This window comes from Microtus ochrogaster, unplaced genomic scaffold (assembly GCF_000317375.1).
Source record: "Microtus ochrogaster isolate Prairie Vole_2 unplaced genomic scaffold, MicOch1.0 UNK1, whole genome shotgun sequence".
In the NCBI taxonomy this organism is placed as follows: Eukaryota; Metazoa; Chordata; class Mammalia; order Rodentia; family Cricetidae; genus Microtus; species Microtus ochrogaster.
In genome coordinates, this window is record NW_004949099.1 from 34,152,080 (window position 1) to 34,160,123 (window position 8,044).

The window sequence follows — 8,044 nt, forward strand, 5'->3', positions numbered from 1 at the left end:
AGCAAACTTTTTTATTTGTGTACATGGGCTGCCTCCCTCTAAGGTAGAATTCAAGAAGTCAGAATTGGGTGTGAGGAGACAAGGTTTTTATAGCTCAGGTGTTGGGGGTTTCCAGACAGATTGGGTTGGCCAAATAGGCGGGGTTACAGGAGCAGAACATAAATAACTGTAACAAGTTAGGCTTAACAACCTCCTGAAACAAAGGCATGGCTGTCAGACAGTCATGACAAGGCAGTCATAACAAGGTAGTCATAATTATCTCTTGAAACAAAGTAGGGTTGTAAGGTGGTTATAAACAACTTTTTGAATCAAAAGATGGTTGGTTGCCATTTCCTGGAACAGACAGTATAGAAACATTTGTAGTTAAGGTCACAGGTAGGGCATAGCCCAATCCTTGAGAAACAGATTTAATTATAAACAGGAATGAGCCTAATTTTTCTTTACTATTGTTATGCCCTGATCATGGAGTCCCCTAAAAACCAACGAGGAGACCTAGTTCTGTATGTAAAAGCAAAGAGCCTTCATTCTTATTCAAGTTCAACTCGGACTCTCTGTGTGTCCAACACATTAATGTAATTGGAGAGACCGGAGCTCAGTTGGGATGGGGCTTTTATAATAGCAGAGGCTGGGGTGAGGGATTTCTAAGGTTCAGGACCCCTGATTGGCTACCATTTGTCCAGGGGTGTCCTGGTGAAAAGCGATGGGTGTGTGCTGGTATTGCCTTAGGGTAAACTACTGAGACTTGAGCTTCTGTTGAGTTTGTCACGACTGGGTCCAATACTATAAAGAAACTTTTAAGCCTAAAATGGGGGCAGGCTGATACATCAGTGAAAGACAGTGGACTTTAAAATCCTTTGGTCAAGAGAAACTTCTATCTTTTTCTATAGGCTGGAACTTAACATGCTGCCCAAATGCTCCCCTCACCCTTGGTTTTTTGAGACAGGGTTTCTCTATGTAGCTTTGGAGCCTGTCCTAGCATTAGCTCTGTAGACCAGGCTGGCCTTGAACTCACAGAGATCCACCTGCCTCTGCCTCCTGAGTGCTGGGATTAAAGGATAAAAGCTGATGGCCTTTGCCAACTTGACACAAACCAGGGCAGATCTGGGAAGAGAGACTTTCCACTGAGAAAATGCCTCCATAAGAGTGGCCTGTGGCCAGGTCTGAGAGGACTTCTCTTGATTAATAATGGATGTGGGAGGGGCCAACTCACTGTGGGCAGTGCCACCCCAGGTCAGGTGGTCCTAAGCTGTATAAGAAAGCAAACTGAGCAAGCTGTAGTAGAACAAACCAGTATGCAGCATTCCTCCATGGTCTCAGCTTCATTTACTGACTGCCAGGTTTCTACTTTGAATTCTCACCCTGACTTCCCTCAGGGATGAACTGTGAACTGTGACCTGGGCGCCCTGACTTCCCTCAGGGATGAACTGTGACCTGAGCATTGTAAAATGAAATAAACCATTTTCTCACCAAGCTGCTTTTTGTCAAGGTATTTATCACAATAACAGAAAACCTAACTAAGCGCCCCCCCCCATCTAATTGGCCAAGAATACATAATAGTCTACTTCTTATAGGGTTACCTAGAGGTTATCAAGGCTCATGATAACAAAATTCTGTATTTCACACAGACTGTCTATGCCCCCAGGAGCAGGGATCATCAGCTGCAATCCTTGTGGGGGTGTCTCAAGGTGTCTCTAGGGGAGTTCAAGACAACTAGTGCTGGATAAGGCGATCTGATTGGTGGCAGACTGATAAGCCTTTGCTCAAGGCTTTAGGGCAGCAAGGGAGAGCCTGATAGCACTAATTAGGGAGTCAAATTGCCCTAGTCCCAGCAATTGTGCTTATTTAGGAGGCTGAACACCAAAGGAGTGCTCATCTAACCACTGACTAGTCATTAGCACTATAGTAACAGATTGTAACAATGTTTTACCCGCCAGCACCTTGGACCCTCTGTCCCTGTATTAGGCAGGACAGAGGAACAGAACAGACAGGATTATCTATTACAGAGGGGATTTATTAGATTGCCTTATATGACACAGGCTGCGTGGTTCTACAGTAGCTGTCTGCACATGGGTGAGGCTGAGAACAAGGCCGGAAGGATTCTCAGAGAACTTCTAGTCTTCATTCATCCTTAGAGACCCAGGAAGCTGGGTTTTGATGTCACTGAAGGAGGCAGCAGCAGTGGCAGCGGCAGCTGCAGAGTAGATGCACTCATCAGTAGGAAGTGAGGGCAAGCAAACAGAACCACAGCCCCGCTTTCCCCTCTTCTATATGCACCGACACCGGAAGGCTCTGTCCACTCTAGGAGATAATTTTTCACCATTCAGTTTATCCATCCAGAAAACACCCCAACACAGACTTTCCCAGAGCAGTGCCTCTCAGTTGAGTCAAGATCCAATTAAGTTGATGACTGTCTTAAGGTTGCTATTGCTATGATGAAACACCATCAGCAAAAGCTACTTGGAGAGGAAAGGGTTTATTTGGCTTAAGCATCCCAAATTACAGTTCACCAAGGCAGGAACTCAAACCCTGTGGGAACCTGGAGGCAGGAGCTGATGCAGAGGCCATGGGGGAGTGTTGCTTTCTGGCTTGCTCCTCATAGCCTCCTCATCTTTATGGAACCCAGGACCACCTGACTAGGGTATCTCCATCCACAATGGACTGGGCCCTTCTCCATCAATCACTAGGAAAATGCCCCATAGTCTTGCCTGCCTATAGCTCCATCTTATGGAGGCGTTTTTTTTTCAGTTGAGGTTCCCTCCTCTCAGATGACTTTAACTTGTGTCAAGTTGACATAAAACTAGCCAGGGCAATTGACTTCTGGTCAACTTGACACACCAGTACAATACAACACCATTTAACAATAACCTCTCATTTTTTGTTCATCTCAAGAAATCTCACATTAATAAATACCACAATATAAAACATATCACAAACTTAAAATCCCACAGTCTTTACAAATTCAAACACCTTACAATTCAGTGCCTTTGCCAGGAGGTGGTGGCACATGCTTTTGATTCCAGCACTCGGGAGGCAGAGGCAGGCAGATCTCTGTGAGTTCGAGGTCAGCCTGGTCTACAGAGTGAGTTCCAGGACAGCCAAGTTTACAAAGAGAAACCTGATGTGGGAGGGTCTTCTGTTTTGAGTTGATTTCATTGGTTAATAAAGAAACTACCTTGACCCTTTGATAGGACAGAAAATTAGGTAGGCGGAGTAAACAGAACAGAATGCTGGGAGGAAGTGAGGCAATCACCATGCCTCTCCTCTCTGGTCAGATGGCCAGGGAGCCAGCCACCAGGTCAGACATGCTGAATCTTTCCCTGATAAGCCACCACCTCATGGTACTACACAGATTATTAGAAATGGGTTAAGTAAAATATGAGAGTTAGCCAAGAAGAGGATAGATATAATGGGCCAGGCAGTGTTTAAAAGAATACAATTTGTGTGTTGTTATTTCGGGTGTAAAGCTAACCATGCCAGAGCCGGGCGGAGCGAAAAGCAGGCCAGCCCATAGCCCCTTTTACAGAAACCCTGTCTCAAACAAACAAACAAACAAACAAACAACAACAACAACAACAACAAATTGTGTCTTTAAAAACCCAGAACACCTGATTTTCAATAAAGGAGCTAAAAGTATACAATGGAAAAAAGAGAGCATCTTCAACAAATTGTGCTGGCAAAACTGGATGTCAATCTGTAGAAGAATGAAAATAGATCCATATCTCTCACCATGTACAAAACTCAAGTCCAAATGGATTAAAGGCCTCAATATCAGTCCGAACACACTGAACCTGATAGAAGAGAAAGTGGGAAGTACTCTACAACACATGGGCATAGGAGACCACTTCCTACGTATAACACCAGCAGCACAGTCACTAAGGGCATCATTGAATATGGGACCTCCTGAGACTGAGAAGCTTCTGTAAAGCAAAGGACACTGTCACTAAGACAAAAAGGCAACCCACTGACTGGGAGAAGATCTTCACCAACCCCACAACTGACAAAGATCTGATCTCCAAAATATATAAAGAACTCAAGAAACTAGACAGTAAAAGGCTAATCAACCCATTTATAAAATGGGGCACCGAGCTGAACAGAGAATTCTCAACAGAAGTTCAAATAGCCAAAAGACACTTAAGGCCATGCTCAACTTCCTTAGCGATCAGGGAAATGCAAATCAAGACAACTTTAAGATCTTACACCTGTCAGAATGACTAAAAAAACACCAATGATAGCCCTTGCTGAAGAGGATGTGGAGAAAGGGGTACACTCATCCATTGCTAGTGGGAATGCAAACTTGTACAACCACTTTGGAAAGCAGTGTTTCGGTTTCTCAAGAAATTCGGCATCAACCTACCCCTGGATCCAGTAATACCACTCTTGGGAATATACCCAAGAGATACCCTAACATACAACAAAAGAATATGCTCAACTATGTTCATAGCAGCATTGTTTGTAATAGCCAGAACCTGGAAACAACCTAGATGCCCTTCAATGGAAGAATGGATGAAGAAAGTATGGAATATATACATATTAGAGTACTACTCAGCAGTAAAAAACAAGGACTTCTTGAATTTTGCATACAAATGGACCGAAATAGAAAACACTATCTTGAGTGAGGTAAGCCAGATCCAAAAAGAGGAACATGGGATGTACTCACTCATATTTGGTTTCTAGCCATAAACAAAGGACATTGAGCCTATAATTCATGATCCTAGAGAAGCTAAATAAGAAGGTGAACCCGAAGAAAAGCATATAGGCATCCTCCTGAATATTAACCTTCATCAGGCGGTGAAAGGAGACAGAGACAGAGACCCACATTGGAGCACAGGACTGAAATCTCAAGGTCCAAAACAGGAGTAGATGGAGAGAGAGCACGAGCAAGGAATTCAGGACTGCGAGGGGTGCACCCACACACTGAGACAATGGGGGTGTTCTATCGGGAACTCACCAAGGCCAGCTTGCCCGGGTCTGAAAAATCATGGGATAAAACCGGGCTCGTTGAACATAGCGGACAATGAGGACTACTGAGAACTCAAGAACAATGGCAATGGGTTTTTGATCCTACTGCACATACTGGCTTTGGGGGAGCCTGGGCAGTTTGGATGCTCACCTTTCTGGACCTGGATGGAGGTGGGTGGTCCTTGGGCTTCCCACAGGGCAGGGAACCCTGATTGCTCTTTGGGCAGATGAGGGAGGAGGACTTGATTGGGGGAGGGGGAGGGGAATGGGAGGCGGTGGCGGGGAGGAGGCAGAAATCTTTAATAAATAAAATAAATAAATAAAAACCCAAAATCTCTTTGAAAGATCAAAATCTCTCAACTGTGAGCTCCTATAAAATCAAAATAAATCTTATTCCAAGAGGGAAGAACCAAGACAGAGTCACAATCAGATCAAAGACAAACCAAAATCCAGCTGTGTAAAGTTCGGTGTCAGACTTCTGGGCCTCGCTCCCATCTTCTAGACCCTCCCACAGCACACATGGCTTGTCTCACTAGCTCAGGCTGGCTCCACTCCATGGCTGCTACTGTCTTGGCTGTCATCCCATGGCACTGGTGTCTCCAAAGTCGCGTGTCTCGTGGGGCAACTGGGCTGCGCTTTTATCAGTAGCCTCTCCTCATGGTGCCAAGCCTCAGCTTCTTTGCAGGACCCCTTCAATCCTGGCTCTTCAGCCGCTACTGTGGCTCTACCTTAAATAGCGGCTTCTTCTGACTCTCACAGTGCTAAACCTCAGCTGCTCCCCATGAACCCTCCATGCCTTCAAAACCAGTACCATCTGGGAGACTCTTAAACATGATGATGTTTGGCTGCCAGCGCGAGGTACAGCACTGGCTTCCTCCGGAACCTACTTCTGTGAGCCACCCCTGAGGAACCCTCACCCCCCACCCCGGAGATGTCACCTCAAGGATGCTGGTCTCTACCTAGTCACTGCCAGTTTCTCAGCTCCAGCGCCCCCCTGGTGCTGACAGTTCCAGAAAAGCTTTCACCTAAGTGGTTCTGGTCTCTTGTTAACCACAGCCGATTCTTCAGCCCTAGCTGACCAGAATCATCGACTGGGAATTCAAAATAGGCCACAGCTTCAATAGAAGGTTTTGGGTTTGTTTGCTGTTGTTGGCGGGTTTTTGTTGTTGTTGTTGTTGTTGTTGTTGTTGTTGTTGGCTTTTTTTTTTTTGGCTTGGTTTTGTTTTTGTTTTGAGACAGGGTTTCTCTGTGTAACAGCCCTGGCTGTCCTGGAACTCACTCTGTAGGTCAGGCTGACCTCAAGCTCACAGAGATCCGCCTGCCTCTGCCTTCTGAGTGCTCAACAGAGCTTTACGTGAATCCTGAACTTCTCTCTGGAACTTCACAAGCCGGGCATCCGTCATCTGAATTTCTCTCCACACTGTTTTCTTCCGAGCTTCCACAGGACACCTGGCCAAGTTCTGAGCACTCGATGACTTTTCTAGCCCAAAGTTCCAAAGTCCTTTCACAGTGCTTCCCAAAACACATGGTCACGTCTGTCACAGCAAGGCCCCGTGACTCTAACATCGATTCCTGGCTTGGTTAAGGTTACTGTTGGAGCGAAGAAACACCATGACCAAAACAACGTGGTTTATTTGGTTTATAAATCCTGAATCACAGTCCATTGAGGGAAGCCAAGGCAGGAACTCAAACTAGGTGAGAACATGGAGGCAGGAACTGATGCAAAGGCCATGGAGGGGGGCTGCTTAAGGACTTGTTCCTCGTGGCTTTCTTACGGAATCCAGGACCATAAGACCAGGGGTACCCCTCCCACAATGGGCCCTCTTCCCCAACCCCAGTCACTCACCAATTAAGACAATGCCTGCAAGAAGTCTTATCAAGTAAAGGTGCTTGCCTCCATGTCAAACAGTCTTGTTTTGATTCCTGGGACCCACGTGTGGAAGAACAGACTTTGGAAGGTGGACCTTTGACCTCCATATGTCTGTGTACACAAAATAAATAAATGTAGTAAACATTTATTAAATAAAAACCTCACAGAGATCCGCCTGCCTCTGCCTCCCGAGTGCTGGAACTAAAGGTGTGTGCCAACACTGCCTGGCTGAGTTTAGTAGACTTTTGTGTTTGAATACTCATGGGGGCAGAGACTGCGATTCAGTATCTTACTCAATTGTTTTTCAACTCATTTTATTTTTTGAGACAAAGTCTCTCACTGAACCTGGGTTTCACCAGGGATCCTCCACATTTCAGGCTTGGACTTCCGGGTGCACACTGCTGTATGCCTGGCGTTTACATGGATGTGAAGGGTCTCAACCCTAGTCCTTATTCTTCTGTAGCAAGCATTTCCACAAGTGAGCCATTTTCCCAGCCCCAAAATAGGTTTCTAAATTGCATGGTAGGGCTTCCTTTCTTGGGAAATTTGTGCTAGCGGGAACGGGATAGCTGGTGAAGCTAGGTAGAGAATACTCTTATTCAACTCTGAAGTTCTCTTCGTGACAAAAATGCTGACTGTAAAACTAGATTCCTGAGATCAAAGTCTGGCTGAGTCAAATGTGTGTCTCAGCGGCAGAGCGCTTGCCTAGCACGTGAGAACTTGGGTTCCACCACTGGCACCCACAGAGTAAAGTGAGCAAGCAAACACAGTGGCCATCGGGCTGATTAAGCTGGCAATCACACAACTTCCGGAAAACCACGCATCCCTTTGTGCTGAGGCTGCAAGATGGGGGTAATTTCTTTGACCCCCAAATACTGTTTTAACACAATCACATTTCTGAACTTGGACGTTTCTTGTCAGTCAGGTGGCACTGGTGACATTGTCAGTTCATATTGTTCACACTTGTAGTGCATCCTGAGACTTTAACAAATGTCTTCCCAAAGATTACAATATAAATTGTCATTGAAAATCTTTTGTGGACCAGGAAGTGGTGGCACACACCTTTAATCCCAGCACTCCTGAGGCAAAGGCAGGCAAATCTTGGTGAGTTCAAAGCCAGCCTGGTCTACAGAGCTAGTTCCAGGACAGCTAGGGCAAGAGCCGGGTGGTGGTGGCGCACGCCTTTAATCCCAGCACTCGGGAGGCAGAGGCAGG